The 12,407-nt window shown below is 29.1% G+C and overlaps 1 pseudogene; it reads left to right on the top strand.

Annotated features, from left to right (window-relative positions):
- Window positions 1-12,407, top strand: part of LOC119672722 — a 510,988-nt pseudogene that overhangs the window by 260,667 nt on the left and 237,914 nt on the right.

The following is a 12,407-nucleotide window of genomic DNA, read 5'->3' as shown; positions in this document are numbered from 1 at the left end:
ATAAACGAATCCATCCATTCATCCATTTAGCGTTTTGGATTTAATAGCACTGTATAATTCGAAGTTCCAAATGTTTGTATAAAGGTTTGCATTACTCCAATATGCATAGTTCAATAGCTGCTGAGTAGTACGAAAATGATTCTCTACTAAGTACATTTTGCTTTGAATTTCGTTCAAGCACGATAATAATAATAAGTACAGTTTAATAGCACATTTTTACAATATTTTAGTATTTAAGAAAAAATTTTACACAACAAATTGTGGTATTATATTCTTATTTTTAATATATAATATATAAAAATGAGTTAATATTGTTTAATGCTGCAATACTACCCATCTACCAAATAAACGAATATATCCATCCATCCATTTAGGGTTTTGTATCTAATAGCACTGTATAATCCGAAGTTCCAAATATTTATATAAGGGTTTGCATTATTTCAATATGCATAGTTCAATAGCTGCTGAGTAGTACGAAAATGGTTCTCTACTAAGTACATTTTGCATTGAATTTCGTTTAAGCACGATAATAATAATAAGTACAGTTTAATAGCACATTTTTACAATATTTTAGTATTTAAGAAAAAATTTTACACAACAAATTGTGGTATTATATTCTTATTTTTAATATATAATATATAAAAATGAGTTAATATTGTTTAATGCTGCAATACTACCAATCTACCAAATAAACGAATATATCCATCCATCCATTTAGGGTTTTGTATCTAATAGCACTGTATAATCCGAAGTTCCAAATATTTATATAAAGGTTTGCATTATTTCAATATTCATAGTTCAATAGCTGCTGAGTAGTACGAAAATGGTTCTCTACTAAGTACATTTTGCATTAAATTTCGTTTAAGTACGATAATAATAATAAGTACAGTTTAATAGCACATTTTTACAATATTTCAGTATTTAAGAAAAAATTTTACACAACAAATTGTGGTATTATATTCTTATTTTTAATATATAATATACGAAAATGAGTAATATGTTTAATCTGCAATACTACCCATCTACCAAAATAAACAAATTATATTCCATCCATCATATAGGGTTTTGCTATCTAATAGCACTGTTATAATCCGGAGTTCCCAAATATTTATGTAAAGGTTTGCATTTATTTCATATTCATAGTTCAATAGCTGCGAGTCAGTACGAAAATGGTTCTCTACTAGTACAATTTTGCATTAAATTCGTTTAAGCCACGATAATAATAATAAGTACAGTTTAATAGCACATTTTACAATATTTCAGTATTAAGAAAAAATTTTACACAACAAATTTGTTGGTATTATTTTCTTATTTTAATAATAATATCCGAAAATGATAAATATTGGTTAATGCTGCCAATTACTACCCATCTACTAAATAAACGAATCCATCCATTCATCCATTTAGCGTTTTGGATTTAATAGCACTGTATAATTCGAAGTTCCAAATGTTTGTATAAAGGTTTGCATTACTCCAATATGCATAGTTCAATAGCTGCTGAGTAGTACGAAAATGATTCTCTACTAAGTACATTTTGCTTTGAATTTCGTTCAAGCACGATAATAATAATAAGTACAGTTTAATAGCACATTTTTACAATATTTTAGTATTTAAGAAAAAATTTTACACAACAAATTGTGGTATTATATTCTTATTTTTAATATATAATATATAAAAATGAGTTAATATTGTTTAATGCTGCAATACTACCCATCTACCAAATAAACGAATATATCCATCCATCCATTTAGGGTTTTGTATCTAATAGCACTGTATAATCCGAAGTTCCAAATATTTATATAAGGGTTTGCATTATTTCAATATGCAAAGTTCAATAGCTGCTGAGTAGTACGAAAATGGTTCTCTACTAAGTACATTTTGCATTGAATTTCGTTTAAGCACGATAATAATAATAAGTACAGTTTAATAGCACATTTTTACAATATTTTAGTATTTAAGAAAAAATTTTACACAACAAATTGTGGTATTATATTCTTATTTTTAATATATAATATACGAAAATGAGTTAATATTGTTTAATGCTGCAATACTACCAATCTACCAAATAAATGAATATATCCATCCATCCATTTAGGGTTTTGTATCTAATAGCACTGTATAATTCGAAGTTCCAAATGTTTATATAAAGGTTTGCATTATTTCAATATGCATAGTTCAATAGCTGCTGAGTAGTACGAAAATGGTTCTCTACTAAGTACATTTTGCATTGAATTTCGTTTAAGCACGATAATAATAATAAGTACAGTTTAATAGCACATTTTTACAATATTTTAGTATTTAAGAAAAAATTTTACACAACAAATTGTGGTATTATATTCTTATTTTTAATATATAATATACGAAAATGAGTTAATATTGTTTAATGCTGCAATACTACCAATCTACCAAATAAATGAATATATCCATCCATCCATTTAGGGTTTTGCATCTAATAGCACTGTATAATCCGAAGTTCCAAATGTTTATATAAAGGTTTGCATTATTTCAATATGCATAGTTCAATAGCTGCTGAGTAGTACGAAAATGGTTCTCTACTAAGTACATTTTGCATTGAATTTCGTTTAAGCACGATAATAATAATAAGTACAGTTTAATAGCACATTTTTACAATATTTTAGTATTTAAGAAAAAATTTTACACAACAAATTGTGGTATTATATTCTTATTTTTAATATATAATATACAAAAATGAGTTAATATTGTTTAATGCTGCAATACTACCAATCTACCAAATAAACAAATATATCCATCCATCCATATAGGGTTTTGTATCTAATAGCACTGTATAATCCGAAGTTCCAAATATTTATATAAAGGTTTGCATTATTTCAATATGCAAAGTTCAATAGCTGCTGAGTAATACGAAAATGGTTCTCTCTAAGTACATTTTGCATTAAATTTCGTTCAAGCACGATAATAATAATAAGTACAGTTTAATAGCACATTTTTACAATATTTCAGTATTTAAGAAAAAATTTTACACAACAAATTGTGGTATTATATTCTTATTTTTAATATATAATATACGAAAATGAGTTAATATTGTTTAATGCTGCAATACTACCAATCTACCAAATAAACGAATATATCCATCCATCCATTTAGGGTTTTGTATCTAATAGCACTGTATAATTCGAAGTTCCAAATGTTTATATAAAGGTTTGCATTATTTCAATATGAATAGTTCAATAGCTGCTGAGTAGTACGAAAATGGTTCTCTACTAAGTACATTTTGCATTGAATTTCGTTTAAGCACGATAATAATAATAAGTACAGTTTAATAGCACATTTTTACAATATTTTAGTATTTAAGAAAAAATTTTACACAACAAATTGTGGTATTATATTCTTATTTTTAATATATAATATATAAAAATGAGTTAATATTGTTTAATGCTGCAATACTACCCATCTACCAAATAAACGAATATATCCATCCATCCATTTAGGGTTTTGTATCTAATAGCACTGTATAATCCGAAGTTCCAAATATTTATATAAAGGTTTGCATTATTTCAATATGCATAGTTCAATAGCTGCTGAGTAGTACGAAAATGGTTCTCTACTAAGTACATTTTGCATTGAATTTCGTTTAAGCACGATAATAATAATAAGTACAGTTTAATAGCACATTTTTACAATATTTTAGTATTTAAGAAAAAATTTTACACAACAAATTGTGGTATTATATTCTTATTTTTAATATATAATATACGAAAATGAGTTAATATTGTTTAATGCTGCAATACTACCAATCTACCAAATAAATGAATATATCCATCCATCCATTTAGGGTTTTGTATCTAATAGCACTGTATAATCCGAAGTTCCAAATATTTATATAAGGGTTTGCATTATTTCAATATGCAAAGTTCAATAGCTGCTGAGTAGTACGAAAATGGTTCTCTACTAAGTACATTTTGCATTGAATTTCGTTTAAGCACGATAATAATAATAAGTACAGTTTAATAGCACATTTTTACAATATTTTAGTATTTAAGAAAAAATTTTACACAACAAATTGTGGTATTATATTCTTATTTTTAATATATAATATATAAAAATGAGTTAATATTGTTTAATGCTGCAATACTACCCATCAACAAAATAAACGAATATATCCATCCATCCATATAGGGTTTTGTATCTAATAGCACTGTATAATCCGAAGTTCCAAATATTTATGTAAAGGTTTGGATTATTTCAATATTCATAGTTCAATAGCTGCTGAGTAGTACGAAAATGGTTCTCTACTAAGTACATTTTGCATTAAATTTCGTTTAAGTACGATAATAATAATAAGTACAGTTTAATAGCACATTTTTACAATATTTCAGTATTTAAGAAAAAATTTTACACAACAAATTGTGGTATTATATTCTTATTTTTAATATATAATATACGAAAATGAGTTAATATTGTTTAATGCCGCAATACTACCAATCTACCAAATAAATGAATATATCCATCCATCCATTTAGGGTTTTGTATCTAATAGCACTGTATAATTCGAAGTTCCAAATGTTTATATAAAGGTTTGCATTATTTCAATATGCATAGTTCAATAGCTGCTGAGTAGTACGAAAATGGTTCTCTACTAAGTACATTTTGCATTGAATTTCGTTTAAGCACGATAATAATAATAAGTACAGTTTTATAGCACATTTTTACAATATTTTAGTATTTAAGAAAAAATTTTACACAACAAATTGTGGTATTATATTCTTATTTTTAATATATAATATATAAAAATGAGTTAATATTGTTTAATGCTGCAATACTACCCATCTACCAAATAAATGAATATATCCATCCATCCATATAGGGTTTTGTATCTAATAGCACTGTATAATCCGAAGTTCCAAATATTTATGTAAAGGTTTGCATTATTTCAATATTCATAGTTCAATAGCTGCTGAGTAGTACGAAAATGGTTCTCTACTAAGTACATTTTGCATTAAATTTCGTTTAAGTACGATAATAATAATAAGTACAGTTTAATAGCACATTTTTACAATATTTCAGTATTTAAGAAAAAATTTTACACAACAAATTGTGGTATTATATTCTTATTTTTAATATATAATATACGAAAATGAGTTAATATTGTTTAATGCCGCAATACTACCAATCTACCAAATAAATGAATATATCCATCCATCCATTTAGGGTTTTGTATCTAATAGCACTGTATAATTCGAAGTTCCAAATGTTTATATAAAGGTTTGCATTATTTCAATATGCATAGTTCAATAGCTGCTGAGTAGTACGAAAATGGTTCTCTACTAAGTACATTTTGCATTGAATTTCGTTTAAGCACGATAATAATAATAAGTACAGTTTAATAGCACATTTTTACAATATTTTAGTATTTAAGAAAAAATTTTACACAACAAATTGTGGTATTATATTCTTATTTTTAATATATAATATATAAAAATGAGTTAATATTGTTTAATGCTGCAATACTACCCATCTACCAAATAAACGAATATATCCATCCATCCATTTAGGGTTTTGTATCTAATAGCACTGTATAATCCGAAGTTCCAAATATTTATATAAGGGTTTGCATTATTTCAATATGCATAGTTCAATAGCTGCTGAGTAGTACGAAAATGGTTCTCTACTAAGTACATTTTGCATTGAATTTCGTTCAAGCACGATAATAATAATAAGTACAGTTTAATAGCACATTTTTACAATATTTTAGTATTTAAGAAAAAATTTTACACAACAAATTGTGGTATTATATTCTTATTTTTAATATATAATATATAAAAATGAGTTAATATTGTTTAATGCTGCAATACTACCAATCTACCAAATAAACGAATATATCCATCCATCCATTTAGGGTTTTGTATCTAATAGCACTGTATAATCCGAAGTTCCAAATGTTTATATAAAGGTTTGCATTATTTCAATATGCATAGTTCAATAGCTGCTGAGTAGTACGAAAATGGTTCTCTACTAAGTACATTTTGCATTGAATTTCGTTTAAGCACGATAATAATAATAAGTACAGTTTAATAGCACATTTTTACAATATTTTAGTATTTAAGAAAAAATTTTACACAACAAATTGTGGTATTATATTCTTATTTTTAATATATAATATACGAAAATGAGTTAATATTGTTTAATGCTGCAATACTACCAATCTACCAAATAAACGAATATATCCATCCATCCATTTAGGGTTTTGTATCTAATAGCACTGTATAATCCGAAGTTCCAAATATTTATATAAGGGTTTGCATTATTTCAATATGCAAAGTTCAATAGCTGCTGAGTAATACGAAAATGGTTCTCTACTAAGTACATTTTGCATTGAATTTCGTTTAAGCACGATAATAATAATAAGTACAGTTTAATAGCACATTTTTACAATATTTTAGTATTTAAGAAAAAATTTTACACAACAAATTGTGGTATTATATTCTTATTTTTAATATATAATATATAAAAATGAATTAATATTGTTTAATGCAGTAGTACTACCGAACTGCATCTGTCTCTATCTCTGTTATTCAACTCTCTAAGAGTGTAACAGGATTCAAAATGTAACGACAGTAGTGGCGTTTTTTGATTGTCAACACCACAATATATGCACTATAATTCGTAATCTTATAATAACGAGTTCATTCTCCATAGTTTACTAGTCATACCCATATTTTTACTTTTTGTTTTTCGATATGACTATTAGGGAATATATTATGCTTAAAGAAAAACGATTCGATTATTTTTATGAATGTTAATACTTACCAATACATTTGAGCTACAGATTATAATGACTTCTATGGATGGCGGTTAAATATAGAAATGTTTCTATCAATCATTAATCATAAACTATAGCTGCGTTTTCTATTGTTCCTTTAAAAAAAGAAAATGAAACCCCTCGTAGTCAATTTGTAATTAATTTACGCAATGTGTGAAATTCTGGGATTTAATATTGAATGCTCCAATACGGAATATATTTTATAATTATAGCAACAATATCACAGATCCCATCACCACTTGAATTTGGTTAGTTTACTTCAAAGTACTTTAAACAAGCTGATGACTAATAATAGATCGTGCATAACGTGATATGTAATAGGTCTTCATTTTTAAAGTTTCACGAGTCTGATGAAGAGTTTATGTGGTTACTATATCTTGTATAACACTATAACAAACAACCCATGCATGAGAAGTCAATAAAAAATTTCGAAGTATTTAGCAAAAGAAATACAGAAAATATTGTGTAGTATGTTCGCATACTGTAGGGACTTCACATGGATCATTCCCATGTCATTCCTATAACACACCAAAAAACCTATGATTAAGTGATTAAGTGCTCATGGCGATTAGAATTTATGGATGGTGTTACATTGTCGTCATTTTCAAGAAAGGACTGACCTATCACTATAATCGAAGAAAAGTGTTAACACTTTTTGATGATTTTAAGGCATTCCTTTCAATCTCGTCTTGCCCTTTGCACAGTATTCGTTTGATGAGGTGATTTTCGTTTGATGAAGTTTTTTACAAACAATTTTATCGAAACGAATAAAAACAAAAGTTTATCATGATTAAGTCAATTTATATAACTACGGTTTATGTGTCAGTTTTAACTAATGACACAGGAAGTACAAGGTTTGCTCATAATTAAGCAACAAAAATGATCAAAACACTAAATTTGAATAACGCAAATTAAATATAGGCTGGCTTTGTGTGTTAGGTTAGGTTAGGTTATACCGGTGATCCCTAGTGGATCCACCCAGGCCCATTGGCCCACTGTGATGCCGTATATAAATAATAAAAACCTCAGGGTTCAAAACCACCTAGAATCTTTTGCGAAGCATAAAATGCTATTTAAAGCCCCATCCTGTAACTGGTCCAGGTCCTCAAGGCTTTGTGTGTAGTTTACCAAAAATTATATTTGGACAATTAAACGAATAGATAATTTCAAAAATATAACTCATGATGGACATTTAGCGATATCTCAAACAGATGTATGGTCAGTCGAAGAACTTATTTGATTAAAAAGTAAAAAACATTTAGATGTGTAAATTTTTTATTATTCTCATCACAGCGCAAATATTGTTTTTAATTGTTAATATACAAATAAGTATTAAAAATAATAATCATCAAAAATCTTATCAAACTATTTAAAAACAATTTTTTTATTATAAGTAAAATATAGGGATTATAGGCTTTTCTATTCATAATTATTTAATGTACTGATTTATAAAATTACACTGTTTGATTTGTTAAAAAACTTATATTAATAAAAAAAAAAATAACAATTATAATAATGACAACAATTCGACATTTTACTCAGTTAAATATCGACTGACATCGATTTTTCACTGTGTTATCGTCACAATTTGGCATTTTCTTCAATTTAGCATCAATTTAGTCAAACTCACACACACTTTAAAATTTTATTAAAATCTTAAACACAACTGTTTTGTTTTGTATTTTAATATACAAAATAGAAACCATTGAATATTTTACAATGGTATCTTCCGATTACATATATTACATTGTATATTCCAATTATGGTTAAGAGTCAATTAATCAAAATACATGCTCCAACTCTGTGTTGAATACAGGCTGGACTTTAGCGATACTTTTGCATCAACTCTCACTTTTTCACTATCAAATACGTATTTGAATTCAGACATAAGAAAATCCAAAGTCGAGCTAGTGTAGATGGCGAGTAAGACACTTGTAATCCTTTGTAAAATTCGATTAGGATTAATACAAAATCAATTTCAACAGAAAATTATCTACTAAACGTACTAAAAACTCTTTAAAGAAGACGCCAACAGGATCAGCAATTTTATCCTGTTAAGAGAACTGTCCGTTTAATAGCATATACTTAAGACGAATAATGTAACGGAACTAGTAACACTATTTAGAGAGATGTCTGTTATAACGCCACCTGCCTAACAGAGTTTTTGCTATAATTGAAAACAAAGTTCAATAACCTACATTATTAATTACTACTAAAACTACATAATGATTACCTCAAAACCCTAATCTTCCAAGTTTTCGTTATCAAGAAAATTTATAAAATATATAAAATATTAAAACGAGGAAATTAAAAATACAACGAAAATGGCACTCAAAGCTGAAAGCCACCAATTTAATTACTTAGTGCATCCTGCACATACGCAGTTTACAATCATTTAGTGTACAGTTTTGCCATCACAGAAAGGTGGCAACTTCTGCCATTCTTTGATGATGAACTGCAGTCAGTTTGATGTACGTTAGCTTCGATTGGATTTGGGCGGGTTTGGTTTCGCGCTTGGTTTATTTCGATATTCGGCGGTTCGGTTTGATGGATTAAATCAACGCGCCTTATTGATGCTTTTGAATGTTTCAGTTTTTTCTGTCTTTTTATATTGCTTGAAATTCAATTTATTTCTGGCAAACATTAATCGGGCAATATTTGTGAGTTCTGTGGTTGCTGAACCGCTGCTCATGAGCGTGGTTTAACAATTTCGACACGCCTCATCAGTCTTGATAGCTGACGAAAAAACTTGAACTCGAATGCGGAAAATAATATAATTGTATTTAAATGGTTCTGAACTAAAACTGCATATGGTTCCATTTATAATACAAGTTCAATTGTTTCAAACAAAAAATTCACTTTTTTCCGAAAACTAAAACACTATTGCCAAATAAGTAGAATATCCTGTTCATCGAGTGCGGATTTGTAGATTTAAACACAATAAGATTGCGAAACGTGTTAATTTATCAAAAAAAAAAAAATAACAAGGTTGGAAATGCAGGAAAGCAAGATGTGTGTAGAATTTGAAGCCTAGCTTAGAATGACATAATATGATTCAAACAAGTGATAATTATAATACAAATTCCTTCTTTAATAAAACATCATTCTCAGCACTTTCAATATTTATCAAAATCAATACTGTTAACTTAATTATAGACCGTAAGTTATGCAGATAAATTAACCAATAGAAGAATTAAAAAAATAAATCATCCGCGTTACTGTATACCTTTCTCGCACCCATAAGCTAAACGATCTTTCACCGAAGGCTGTTACAGAGATAGAGAGAGCACTTTCAGATGGATTTTGTTTGTATAATACAATTATATCCTTCTCACATATTTAAGGAGAAGGCATTGGACTTTGATGTTCCCTTGGCCATGCCCATGAATCTGCATACATTTAACAATTATAAAATATAACTATACAATGGAACAAAGGAACGTATGACTATTGAAGATCCATTAATGACCGGTGTTAATCATCAAATCTGATGATTTCTGAAATAAACTTTCGGCTCCTTTGGTAGACAGCCGCAAAGTATAAGAATATGTAACTAGAGATAGAGTATAACTAGAGATCTCAAGTGCTTTCGAACCGAATTTCCGGCACTTAAGCCAAACACATCTTGTGAAAATGACAACAGAGGCCGGTTAGCCTATAGCCCCATTCTATTAGGAAAAATTCTTTATTGACCAACATATTTGTCACTTTCAAAGGAGAATACACTAATTATTTTTCAACTATGTTACCTATAATGATGCATACTTGACATAAGTATGAGTTTAGACAACTTTTTGTTGAAGTACATATGTTTTTTATTTGAAATATTTGTTAACTACTGTAGAATATAATTATAAAAAAACATTTTCAAAATTATTGAAAAAGGAACAAGGAAAATATAGCAAGCACAAATCCTGCATCATTTTTTGATTGTCAAATAATTGTTTACACAACTTGTGTATTAATTTTTTTTTCATTTTATTTTGCGTCATTGAAATGATGTGCTGAGAATTTACAGTAATTTGTGCCTTGCATTGATTCTTGTCTGTTGATGTTGATACTTAATTAAGTATTATTTTTTATTTTTTCACTTCGCTACCAGAAGTTTCAATATTTCAAAATGCAAGATAAAACGTTACCGTGTAAAGTAAAATAGTTCATATATTTTAAGTCTAGCTAAATGCAAGAGTAGATTAGAGCCAAAGTATGAAATTGGCATTAAGCCCACATTCACAGCATAATCAAAATATGTTATTATAACTTACTTACTTACTTACTTATTTGGTCATCAGAACCCGTTGCCGGGTTCCGGTCTGACGCAACATGTCTCTCCAGACGCCTCTGCTGCATGCGCGCATTTTCGAGTCTCGTATATTAATACAGTTAGTGCTCCCTCAACTTAATCACTTAATCGGAGACAAGGTCTACCTCTACACCTTCTTCCTCCAACCACTGCTTCAAATACCTTTTTCGACATGACCAAGGATATTTATACTTCCAGTGCTGCTTTATTATTATGTCATAACGTCCATGCTTCTGCGCCATACAGAAGCACAGAAAAACTCTAAATCCCAATTGTTTACTGAGCCCATAACAGCACCTATTTGTAATGGCGATTCTTCGTCTGATCTCCAGACTGACGTCCTTGTTGTTGTTACGGTAGATAAAATCGTTGACAGCTTCGAAAGTATAGTCGCAACATCACGTTTGCTATGCCGAAAAATGTAAATGTCGTCAACGTCAGCAAGAAGCTGGCTACATTTGTAGAATATTGTTCCATTAAGATAAACACCTACCCTGTGCATGATCACTTCATGACGAAATTGAAACAATCGCATGATAAGGGATCACCTCGTCTGAAATCTCGTACGGCATCAAAAGGGTCAGAGAAACTCAATCCTACCTCATCATTCTGCAGACTCGTATTAGGGTTAGGTTAGGTTCAAAGGGCGCGTGTTGAGAGTTATCAGCATTTCGACTTAGATACATATATTACCCATTGTGATGCCCTCAAAGATTTTGCCGGGAAAAGCGAGTTGCTAACCTTTGTTATCTTCGTGTGCTATCCTTGTTGAACCTTTGGTTTAAAATTAAGGAGATCCGATAAGTTTAGTTTCGTCATCTTTTCCAGTCCAGTGAAAAGTCGATCTCCAAGATATTGAAGTCGCCTTGCTGCAGTTCTGGACAGAGAAACAGGAAGTGGTTGATGGATTCTACCTCCTTCTAATCTTGGCAACTCCTGCATAATCCACTTGTTTAAACTCGACACTATTGGAGCACAGGCGCAATGACATACTGATCAATAGTGATCCAATATTAAGTAAATAAGTACACAAACTGCAGGTTTGCTAAAGCCCAAAGCCTTTTCGTTTTATTTTTGTCTAATCTAGGTCATACGGTTCTAGCGACCAGAGTCATATTAACTTTGCAGCGCTACTAAACTCAGACATTGTTATATCAATACAATCCCTTATGGGTCTATCGAAAGCTGCTTTATAATCGACAAAAAGATAGTGACTGTTGATTTTATGTTCGTAGGCGTTTTCTAGGATTTATCGCAGTGTGGATATCTGGTCAATGGTCGAACGATTAGGTCGAAAGCAGC

This window comes from Teleopsis dalmanni, chromosome 1 (genome assembly GCF_002237135.1).
Source record: "Teleopsis dalmanni isolate 2A chromosome 1, ASM223713v2, whole genome shotgun sequence".
In the NCBI taxonomy this organism is placed as follows: Eukaryota; Metazoa; Arthropoda; class Insecta; order Diptera; family Diopsidae; genus Teleopsis; species Teleopsis dalmanni.
This window is presented reverse-complemented; position numbering and strand designations above follow the sequence as displayed.